Consider the following 13098-nt stretch of genomic DNA (forward strand, 5'->3'; position numbering starts at 1 on the left):
CTTCTCACAGCGACGATGTTTTTCAATCTTATTATCATTTGTCGAAGATTTGATCTATATGTTGTCATCAATTACCAAAAAGGGGGAGATTGAAAGTGCAACTATCCCTAGGTGGTTTTGGTAATTCATAACAACATGTAGCTCATTGAGCTAATGCTATTCCAAGACTATTATTTCAGGAAAGCTTAATGAATGGCATGGCATGGATGATGAAAGTGGATCCCTCAAAATACTAATGACAAAGGATTGGCTCAAGCTCAAAAGCTCAAGACTCTTCATTTTACATTTTAATGATCCAAGATCACATTGAGTCTATAGGAAAAGCCAATACTATCAAGGAGGGATGAGGTGTTGCTTAATGAGCCTCTTGCTTCATGTGCTTGGTGATATGCTCCAAAAACCCTCAACTACTTTCTCACATCCACAAATGACCTAAACCTAAAGCCAAAATCGGTCACACCGATTCTTCCTATCCGGCGCCACCGAGTTCTAATGTCATAGCCACTGCCACAAACCCTAGGCAAATCGGTCCTACCGATAGGGATCTCGGTCTCACCGAGATGGGATTGTAATCTCTATGTTTCCCTTCGTAACGTTTCGGTGTAACCGAAGTGAGCGATCGGTCCCACCGAGATTGCAATGTAAACTCTCTATTTCCCTTTTGTAACATTTCGGTCTCACCGAAAAGAGCAAATCGGTCCCACCGAGTTTACCTGACCAACTCTCTGGAAAGCTTATTACCAAAATCGGTCTCACCGAGTTTGTGTAATCGGTCTTACCGAGATTACGTTATGCCCTAACCCTAACCATATCGGTCTTACCGAGTTGCATTTCGGTCCCACCGAAAATCCTAACAGTCACTAGGTTTACTAAATCGGTCCGACCGAGTTTGATGATTCGGTCCCACCGAGTTTGGTAAATTGTGTGTAACGGTTAGATTTTGTGTGGAGGCTATATATACCCCTCCACCTCCTCTTCATTCATGGAGAGAGCCATCAGAACAAACCTACACTTCCGACTTACCATTTCTGAGAGAGAACCACCTACTCATGTGTTGAGGCCAAGATATTCCATTCCTACCATATGAATCTTGATCTCTAGCCTTCCCCAAGTTGCTTTCCACTCAAATCTTCTTTCCACCAGATCCAAAACCTATGAGAGAGAGTTGAGTGTTGGGGAGACTATCATTTGAAGCACAAGAGCAAGAAGTTCATCATCAATGCACCATTTGTTACTTCTTGGAGAGTGGTGTCTCCTAGATTGGCTAGGTGTCACTTGGGAGCCTCCGACAAGATTGTGGAGTTGAACCAAGGAGTTTGTAAGGGCAAGGAGATCGCCTACTTCGTGAAGATCTACCGCTAGTGAGGCAAGTCCTTCGTGGGCGATGGCCATGGTGGGGTAGACAAGGTTGCTTCTTTGTGGACCCTTCGTGGGTGGAGCCCTCCGTGGACTCGCGCAACCATTACCCTTCGTGGGTTGAAGTCTCCATCAACGTGGATGTACGATAGCACCACCTATCGGAACCGCGCCAAAAACATCCGTGTCTCCAATTGTGTTTGAATCCTCCAAACCCTTCCCTTTACTTTCTTGCAAGTTGCATGCTTTAATTTCCACTGCCTATATACTCTTTGCATGCTTGCTTGAATTGTGTGATGATTGCTTGACTTGTCCTAAGATAGCTAAAATCTGCCAAACTCTAAAATTGGGAAAAGGCTAAGTTTTTAATTGGTCAAGTAGTCTAATCACCCCCCCTCTAGACATACTTCAAGGTCCTACAGAAGCACGGTAAATAAAGAGAACCATGGGTTCAGAAACCCATGCCTTTTCCTCCCAAACCATCCAAGAAAAAGGATGATGAGGATTTTGAGCGCTTTGCTGAAATGATTAGACCTATCTTTTTGCGTATGTGTTTGATTGATATGCTCAAAGTAAATCCTTATGCTAAGTACATGAAAGATATTATCACAAATAAAAGAAAGATTCTAGAAGTTGAATTTCCACCATGCTTGATAATTACACTTTTAAGGGTGGAATACCAAAGAAACTTGGAGATCCAGGAGTACCAACTATACCATGTTCTATTAAAAGAAACTATGTTAAAACTGCTTTATGTGATCTTGGAGCCGGTGTTAGTGTTATGCCTCTCTCTTTATATCATAGACTTGAATTGAATAAGTTGACACCTACTGAAATATCTTTGCAAATGGCCGATAAATCAACTGCTATACTTGTCGGTATTTGTGAGGATGTGCCTGTTGTGGTTGCAAATGTTACTATCTTAACGGACTTTGTTATTCTTGATATTCCCGAGGACGATAGTATGTCGATTATCCTTGGTAGACCGTTTTTGAATACTGTAGGGGCTGTTATTGATTGCAACAAAGGCAATGTCACTTTTCATGTTAATGGTAATAAGCATACGATACACTTTCCGAGGAAACAACCTCAAGTTCACAGTATCAATTCTATTGGAAAATTCCATCGATTATTATTGGAGGTTTTGAATTTCCTCTTCCTACTGTCAAGAAGAAATATGATATTCTTATTATTGGGGATGTGCATATCCCCGTTGAGGTAACCTAGTGTTATTCGAAATTTCTCCGGTTCCATGTTATTTGGAATGAGTTTGTTAACAAGACTTGATCAACCTTGTTAGTAGATTCCTTTTCATGAGCATGAGATGGATGAAGTTAGAAAGCACAACCTTCTGTACTCTTTTATTTACTTTCTGTTATTTAGATTAAATAAAGCAAAATAGTATTTTTCTGTCTGTTTTCTGATTTATCCATGCAATAAAAAATACCCCGAACATAAAAGTTCTCAAAATGCTCTGAAAATTAAATATGATTTTTTCTGGAATATTTGAGAATATCTGGCACTGAGAACATAGCAGGGGGAGCAAGCACCTGGCCACGTGGGTCCAGGGCGTGCCCACCCCCATGGGGCACGCCCCCTTGCCTCGTGGGCCCATGGTGACCCCCCTCCACTTATTCCTGCACCCACACACTTCATCTTCCTCCCAAAAAATCACCATCCAGCTCAAGCACGAGTTCTAGCTCATTTTGTTGCCATTTTCGATCTCCTTTCTCAAAGCTCCATTCACAAAACTGCTTTGGGGGATTGCTCTTTGGTATGTGACTCCTCCAATGGTCCAATTAGTTTTTGTTCTAGTGCTTTATTCATTGCAAATTTTTGCTGCTAAGGTAACCCTGTTCTTGAGCTTGCATGTCAAATTTATATGGTCCCAAGTAGTTCCAATGCATGATATAGTCTCTAGGCACTTGTGGGAGTAGTTGCTATCAATTTTGTTGAGTTTGGTTCACTTTTATTTTGAGTTACTAAAAATTTCAGAAAATGATGAAGAGATTTTTGAGGGGCTCTTCGAGCCAAAGCTCGAAGGATAAACAAGCCAAGCAGAATAAAAAGCCCAAGGATAATCTCCCTCGCGTCACGGAGGTTTGGCCGTGCGAGTGGCCTTGTGATGAGTTCTTGAGAGCAGTCGGGATTCATGATGATTTTTATTCTTTGGCTGATAATGCGGGCCTCACCGACTTCCTCCACGACCAGCTCGATCAGTATCTCCTACTCACTAATACTTTCATGCAAAAAATTTACTTTCATGCTAAGAAATCACCACCTTCAGTGGAGTTTCATTTATACGATGAGGTTAGGAAGATGCCACTATGTGATTTTTGTGCGGTTTGCAAGATACCCTTCAGTGGCATCATAGAGGAACCACATCGTAGAGATGTGGATGGATTTATTGATATGATTACTGTAGAGGAAACAAGGAAGGTTTCGATGCAAGAATTACTAGCATACACTTTCCTGTTCTACGTTACTTTGCAATATTTGCTAGTAGATGCTTAATTGCTCGCAGGAACTATGGAAACCTTAGTGTTCCTGATATTGTTATTTTGTGCCATGCTTTATTTCATGATAACACTGTTAGTCTGGGCGCTATCGTTGTTAAACGATTAAGTCTGAACCATACAAAGGGCCCCATCTTTGGAGGCATCTATGCTTCACGCCTTGCTAAACACTTTAGGATACCTATTAGGCATTATGAGAAAGAGGAAAAGCTGTTGCCCCTACTTTTCTAGATTATAAGAGTATGGTAGCACATGAGTTTATTTTTAAAAATGATGAGAAGATGCTTAAGTATAATTTGAGGTTTCATAAAACTCACAGTGAGACTATTATCTTGCCTGCACCCTCTTTGTTTTACTTATCTTCAGGCACATACCTCGCCTTGCCGGAGGCTGTTTACGCGTACCGGGGCTAGACATCAGCTCCAGAGCCTGAGCCAGAACCACCACTTGACCCTTATAGACCGTCCTTTTATCAATGGGATCCGGAGGAGATTGCCAGCCAGTGGTACTCAGATGACACTCCTCAGTACACCAGAGAGAGTAGCTATGATCCATGGGCATAGACCAACTTAGGCCAAAATCCTAAGCTTGGGGGAGTACGTATTTCTCACCGACATTACATTCATGTTCACACACTCATTCTAGTTGGCGGTGCTCATACTTTTTCATTGTACTATCCATGCTAGTTTATTTTCTTTTTCTAGCTTTCTTCTACTGTGTTTGAATAACCTTAAGAAAAACCAAAAAAAAAATGTTATAGCTTTTAGCTAGTTTACTTTCCATGCCTGTAGTAGTAGTAATTAAAAGAAAACCCAAAAATATTTCTCGTTCTTCTTTTTCTTGTTGGGAGCTTTCCCGTGTAAATAGTTTTATTTCTTTTCTTTTCTTTGGGGGTCGAGAGGAGAAGACCATGATGAAAATGTTGAGTGGCTCTTATATGCATTGTTGTTGATTTAACCAAGAGCCCATATTACCTTGTCTTCTCCCTTGAACTGAATGCTTGCAGATTCCAGCTTAGTCCAATGCATGTGCACTATTATTATTATCCACACCATTCGGTCGTGCAAGTAAAAGGCAATAATGACGATATATGATGGACTGATTGAGATGAGAGAAGCTAGTATGAACTCGACCTATCTTGTTTTTGTAAATATGATTAGTTCATCATTCCTGATTCAGCCTATTATGAATAAACATGTTTGCAATGACAATTAGAGATTATAGTTGCTTATGCCATGCTTAATTAGCTAGGAGCTTATAATGGTTTACCTTGCGTGCCAACATGTTATTAAAATGGTTGTGATGTGGTATGATAGGGTGGTATCCTCCTTTGAATGATTCGAGTGACTTGACTTGGCACATGTTCACGCGTGTAGTTGAAACAAAATCAACATAGCCTCCACGATATTTATGTTCATGGTGGATTATATCCTACTCATGCTTGCACTCAGTGTTGATTAATGTTAATGCATGTTCATGACTATTGTCGCTCTCTAGTTGGTCGCTTCCCAGTCTCTTTCTAGCATTCACTTGTACTAAGAGGGAATACTGCTTATGCATCCACTTCCATAAACCCCAAAGTTATTCCATATGAGTCCACCATACCTTCCTATATGATGTATTTACCTGCCGTTCCAAGTAAATTTGTATGTGCCAAACTCCAACCCTTCAAATGAAATTCTGTTTTGTATGCTCGAACAGCTCATGTATCAACTAGGGTTGTCTGTATCTTCCATGCTAGGTGGGTTATTCTCAAGAGGAGTGGACTCCTCTCCTCACTCACGAGAAAATGACTGGTAACCGGGATGCCCAGTCCCATGCTCAAATCAAATCAAAATAAGTGGAGGCACTCGTTGTTTCGAGCAAGCCATGGATTGATGCTTGTTGGTGGTGGGGGAGTATAAACTTTACCATTCTGTTTGGGAACCGCCTATAATGTGTGTAGCATGGAAGATATCGAGATCTCTTGGTTGTTATGTTGACAATGAAAGTATACCACTCAAAATGTTATTTATCTCTATTTCCAAATCGAGCTCTGGCACCTCTACAAATCCCTCCTTCCCTCTGCGAAGGGCCTATCTATTTATTTTTATGTTGAGTCATCATCCTCTTATTAAAAAGCACCTGCTGGAGAGCACTGCTGTCATTTGCATACATTATTATTAGTTTGTATTGAGTATGACTATGACTGGATCTCTTTTACCACGAATTACAATGTTTAGTCAGTCCTTGATCTTCTGAGGCGCTCTGCATTTATGTCTAGCAAGATACCATCTTGTTATATCATATTATGATTGTTTTGAGAAAGTGTTGTCATCCGAGATTTATTATTATTGCTCGCTAGTTGATTATGCCATTGATATGAGTAAACATGAGACCTGAGTGTTATTGTGAATGTGGTTAGTTCATAATCTTTGCTGAAAACTTGAATGCTGGCTCTACATATTTATAACAACAAGAGCAAACAGAGTTTGTAGAAGTTTTTCTTTATCACTTTCAGTTTGTCAACTGAATTGCTTGAGGACAAGCAAAGGTTTAAGCTTGGGGGAGTTGATACGTCTCCATCGTATCTACTTTTCCAAACACTTTTGCCCTTGTTTTGGACTCTAACTTGCATGATTTGAATGGAACTAATCTGGACTGGCGCTATTTTCAGCAGAACTGCCATGGTGTTATTTTTGTGCATAAATAAAAGTTCTCGGAATGACCTGAAAATCCATGAAGCAACTTTTTGGATTTAATAAAAAATATTGGCAAAAGAATCAACATCAGGGGGCCCACACCCTGTCCATGAGGGTGGGGGCGCCCCCCCTAGGGCGCGCCCCCCTACCTCGTGGGCCCACTAATGCTCCACCGAAGTCAACTCCAACTCCATATATTCACGTTCGGGGAGAAAAAAATTGGAGAGAAGGATTCATCGCATTTTACGATACAGAGCCGCCGCCAAGCCCTAACTCGAGAGGCCTGATCTGGAGTCCGTTCGGGGCTCCGGAGAGGGGAATCCGTCACCGTCATCATCATCAACCATCCTCCATCACCAATTTCATGATGCTCACTGTCGTGCGTGAGTTATTCCATCGTAGGCTTGTTGGACGATGATGGGTTGGATGAGATTTACCATGTAATCAAGCTAGTTTTGTTAGGGTTTGATCCCTAGTATCCATTATGTTCTAAGATTGATGTTGCTATGACTTTGCTATGCTTAATGCTTGTCACTAGGGCCCAAGTGCCATGATTTCAGATCTGAACCTATTATGTTTTCATGAATATATGTGAGTTCTTGATCCTATCTTGCAAATCTATAGTCACCTATTATGTGTTATGATCCGACAACCCCAAAGTGACAATAATCGGGACCACTCTCGGTGATGAGCGTAATTTGAGGAGTTCATGTATTCACTAAGTGTTAATGCTTTGGTCCGGTACTCTATTAAAAGGAGGCCTTAATATCTCTTAGTTTCCAATAGGACCCCGCTGCCACGGGAGGGTAGGACAAAAGATGTCATGCAAGTTCTTTTCCATAAGCACGTATGACTATATTCGGAATACATGCCTACATTACATTGATGAACTGGAGCTAGTTCTGTGTCACCCTATGTTATAACTATTACATGAAATATCGCATCCGACATAATTATCCATCACTGATCCAATGCCTACGAGATTTTCACATATTGCTCTTTGCTTAGTTACTTTACCATTGCCACTGTTACTTTTGCTACTGTTACCGTTACTTCCATACTACTTTGCTGCAGATACTAAGTTATCCAGGTGTGGTTGAATTGACAACTCAACTACTAATACTTGAGAATATTCTTTGGCTCCCCTTGTGTCGAATCAATAAATTTGGGTTGAATACTCTACCCTTGAAAACTTTTGTGATCCCCTATACTTGTGGGTTATCAACAGGCAGGAGTCGGTCGATATGTGGAGTAATAGTAGTAGATGCAGGCAAGAGTCGGTCTACTTGTTGCGGACGTGATGCCTATATACATGATCATGCCTAGATAATCTCATAACTATGCACTTTTCTATCAATTGCTCGACAGTAATTCGTTCACCCACCGTAATACTTATGCTATCTTGAGACAACCACTAGTGAAACTTGTGGCCCCCGGGTCTATATTTTATCATATAAATTTCCGATCTACTTTTATTTGCATCTTTACTTTCCAATCTATATCATAAAAATACCAAAAATATTAATCTTATCTAATTGTCTCTATAGAATCTCACTTACGCAAGTTACCGTGAAGGGATTGACAACCCCTTTATCGCGTTGGTTGCAAGGTTCTTGTTTGTTTGTGTAGGTATGAGGGACTTTTGAGGAGCCTCCTACTGGATTGATACCTTGGTTCTCAGAAACTAAGGGAAATACTTACGCTACTTTGCTGCATCACCCTTTCCTCTTCAAGGGAAAACCAATGCAGTGCTCAAGAGGTAGCAAGAAGGATTTCTGGCGCCGTTGCCGGGGAGGTCTTCGCTCCAGTCAAGACATACCAAGTACCCATCACAAACTCATCTACCTCCATTTGCCTCTCGTTTTCCTCTCCCCCACTTCACCATTGCCATTTTATTCGCCCTCTCTTTCTCGTTCGCCTTTTTTCCACTTGTCTCTTGTGTGCTCATCGTTATGGCTAGTCCTCCTATCATCGTTAGTACTCCCGACCATGAAGTTCTTAATTTTAAACAAAGGGAGGGAGAAGATCTAAAAGATGCTTGGCATAGAATTTGCAATGCTCAAAATAGATCTACTGGGAAGCAATCCACTTCCGTTCTTCTTCGCAATTTTTATCTAGGCATTACTCCTTCGAATAGATGCATTCTTGATACCATTATCGGAGGGAATTTTTTGGGTAGCCATACTTTTGATGCTTATAATGCTATGTTAGATTTGTTTGGTCCACCACCTCTTTTGGTTAATGGAACTATTTTAACTCTAGAACATGTGATGCAAAGGCTTGAAATTCTTGAAAATAAAATTGCCACTGTTGAGTTCATTGAAAATTTGGATAAAAAGATCCACAACCAAATTACCCAATATGGATCTAAGGTTGGAATTACTCTGAAATTTTTTAAAGAGAAGGAACCTATAGTTAACGAAAGAATAGATCAAAATTCTACAAGAATCGGTAAACTTGAGAATATTATTACTAACTTAGGGTCTGCCTTTTCTTTCATGAAAAATACTCCAACCCCTCCTACCAAATTTGCCAAATTAATGTATGTTCCTAAAAATAAGGGTGAATCTTCTAGTAAGGAAAATGCGGATCTCAAATCCATAAGTGTTCACCCAAGTTTTTTCACTATCATTAAGGAACCTTTTGCTACAAGTGAATTTCTTGATTTATTGCCTAGGAGTTTAATCATTACTAAAAAGAAAGAAACTCCTAAGGGTTATAAGTGTTCTATTGAAGAATTGGATACCAAAGATGGCAATACCTAGATCTATTCTCGCTTTTATGCCTAGCTAGGGGCATTAAACGATAGCGCTTGTTGGGAGGCAACCCAATTTTATTTTTGTTCCTTGCTTTTTGATTCTGTTTAGTAATAAATAATTCATATAGCTTCTGTTTAGATGTGGTTTTATGTTTTAATTAGTGTTTGTGCCAAGTAGAACCTATAGAATAACCTACGGTGATAGTTAATTTGATTCTGCTGAAAAACAGAAACTTTTGCACGCATGAAAATAATTTTAATAAATCACAGGAACGTGCTTTTGGGTTGATTCTTTTTGAAGTAGATCAATAGGAAAATTTCCCTGGATTTTCTATTTTGGTAGGATTTTTAAAGTTCCATAAGTATTCTAAAGTTACATATTGCTACAGACTGTTCTGTTTTTGACAGATTCTATTTTTCGTGTGTTGTTTGCTTATTTTAATGAATCTATGGCTAGTATCGGGGGTATGAACCATAGGGAAGTTGGAATACAGTAGGTTTAACACCAATATAAATAAATAATGATTTCATTACAGTAACTTATGTGGTGGTTTTTCTTTCTTGCACTAACGGAGCTTATGAGATTTCCTGTTGAGTTTTGTGTTATGAAGTTTTCAAGTTTTGGGTAAAGATTTGATGGACTATAGAATAAGGAATGGCAAGAGCCTAAGCTTGGGGATGCCCATGGCACCCCAAGATAATCCAAGGACAACCAAAAGCCTAAGCTTGGGGATGCCCCGGAAGGCATCCCCTCTTTCGTCTTCGTCTATCGGTGACTTTACTTGGAGCTATATTTTTATTCGCCACACGATATGTGTTTTGCTTGGAGTGTCTTGTATGATATGAGTCTTTGCATTTTAGTTTACCATAATAATCCTTGATGTACACACCTTTTGGGAGAGACACACATGATTTGGAATTTATTAGAATACTCTATGTGCTTCACATATACCTTTTGAGCTAGATAGTTTTTGCTCTAGTGCTTCACTTATATCTTTTAGAGCACGGCGGTGGCTTAATTTTGTAGAAATTGTTGATCTCTCATGCTTCACTTATATTATTTTGAGATTCTTTTAGAACAGCATGGTATTTGCTATGGTTATAAGATTAGTCCTAGAATGATGGGCATCCAAGTTGGGTATAATAAAAACTATCATAGGAAGTGAATTGGATGCTATGATCAATTTGATGCTTGATAATTGTTTTGAGATATAGAGGTGGTGATATTAGGGTCATGCTAGTTGGGTAATTGTGAATTTAAGGAATACTTGTGTTGAAGTTGGCAAGTCCCGTAGCATGCACGTATGGTAAAAGTTGTGTGACAAATTTGTTGCATGGGGTGCTCTTTTGATTGCCTTCCTTATGTGTGGAGGTCGGGGGCCCGCGATGGTTAACTCCTACCAACCTCCCCCCTAGGAGCATGCATAGTAGTACTTTGCTTCGAGGGCTAATAAAACTTTTGCAATAAGTATATGAGTTCTTTGTGACTAATGTGAGTCCATGGATTATACGCACTCTTACCTTTCTATCATTGCTAGCCTCTTCGGTACCATGCATTGCCCTTTCTCACCTTGAGAGTTGGTGCAAACTTCGCTGGTGCATCCAAACCCCGTGATATGATACGCTCTATCACACATAAACCTCCTTATATCTTCCTCAAAACAGCCACCATACCTACCTATTATGGCATTTCCATAGCCATTTCGAGATATATTGCCATGCAACTTTCCACAGATCCATTCATCATGACACACATCATCATTGTCATATTGCCTTGCATGATCATGTAGTTCACATCGTATTTGTGGCAAAGCCACCTTGCATAAATTTTCATACATGTCGCTCTTGATTCATTGCATATCCCGGTACACTGCCGGAGGCATTCATATAGAGTCATATCTTGTTCTAGTATCGATTTGTAATTCATGAGTTGTAAATAAATAGAAGTGGATGACCATCATTATCAAAGCATTGTCCCCAAATAAAAAAAGAAAAAGGCCAAATGAAAAAAAGGCCAATAAAAAAGGAAAAAAAAAGAAAGGCCAAATAAAAAAAGAAAGGCCCAAAAAATAAAAAATAAAATAAAAAGGGGACAATGTTACTATCTTTTTCCACACTTGTGCTTCACAGTAGCACCATGTTCTTCATATAGAGAGTCTCTTATGTTATCACTTTCATATACTAGTGGGAATTTTTCATTATAGAACTTGGCTTGTATATTCCAACGATGGGCTTCCTCAAAATGCCCTAGGTCTACGTGAGCAAGCAAGTTGGATGCACGCCCACCTAGTTTCTTTTGTTGAGCTTTCATATATTTATAGCTCTAGTGCATCCGTTGCATGGCAATCCCTACTCCTCATGTTGACATCAATTGATGGGCATCTCCATAGCTCGTTGATTAGCCTCGTCAACGTGAGACTTTCTCCTTTTTTGTCTTCTCCACACAACCTCCATCATCATATTCTATTCCACCCATAGTGCTATATCCATGGCTCGCGCTCATGTATTGCGTGAGAGTGAAAAAGGCTGAAGCGCGTTAAAAAGTATGAACCAATTGCTTGGCTGAAACCGTGGTTGTGCATGATGGGAGTATTTTGTGTGACAAAAATGAAACATAGCCTAACTATATGATTTTGTAGGGATGAACTTTCTTTGGCCATGTTATTTGAGAAGACATGATTGCCTTGTTAGTATGCTTGAAGTATTATTACTTTTATGTCAATATGAACTTTTATTTTGAATCATTTGGATCTGAACATTCATGCCATAATAAAGGAAATTACATTGAAAATATGCTAGGTAGCATTCCACATCAAAAAAATTATTTTTATCATTTACCTACTCGAGAACGAGCAGGAATTAAGCTTGGGGATGTTTGATATGTCTCCAACGTATCTATAATTTTTTATTGCTCCATGCTATTATATTACCCGTTTTTGATGTTTATGGGCTTTACTTTACACTTTTATATCATTTTTGGGACGAACCTACTAACCGGAGGCCCAACCTGAATTGTTGTTTTTTGCCTATTTTAGTGTTTCAAAGAAAAGGAATATCAAACGGAGTCCAAACGGAATGAAACCTTCGGGAGCGATCTTTGTGGAACAAACGCAATCCAGGAGACTTGGAGTGGACGTCAACAAGCAACCAAGCGGCCACGAGGGTGCCCGGCGCCCCTTAGGGGGTGGGCGCGCCCCCCACCCTCATGGGCCCCTCGTGGCTCCACCGACCTACTTCTTCCTCCTATATATACCTACGTACCCCGAAAACATCCAAGAGCACCACGAAAAACTATTTCCACTGCGCAACCTTCTGTATCCACGAGATCCCATCTTGGAGCCTTCGTCGGTGCTCCACCGGAGGGGGAATCGACCATGGAGGGCCTCTACATGATCTCCAAGGCCTCTCCGATGAGTTGTGAGTAGTTTACCACAGACCTTTGGGCCCATAGTTATTAGCTAGATGGCTTCTTCTCTCTCTTTGAATCTCAATACAAAGTTCTCCTCGATCTTCTTCGAGATATATTCGATGTAACTCTTTTTTGCGGTGTGTTTGTCGAGATCCGATGAATTGTGGGTTTATGATCAAGTTTATCTATGAGAAATATTTGAATCTCCTCTGAATTCTTTTATGTATGATTGGTTATCTTTGCAAGTCTCTTCGAATTATCAGTTTGGTTTGGCCTACTAGATTGATCTTTCTTGCAATGGGAGAAGTGCTTACCTTTGGGTTCAATCTTGCGGTGTCCTTTCCCAATGACAGCAGGGGCAGCAAGGCACGTATTGTA

The sequence above is a fragment of the Triticum aestivum genome, chromosome 4B (genome assembly GCF_018294505.1).
Source record: "Triticum aestivum cultivar Chinese Spring chromosome 4B, IWGSC CS RefSeq v2.1, whole genome shotgun sequence".
NCBI lineage: Eukaryota > Viridiplantae > Streptophyta > Magnoliopsida > Poales > Poaceae > Triticum > Triticum aestivum.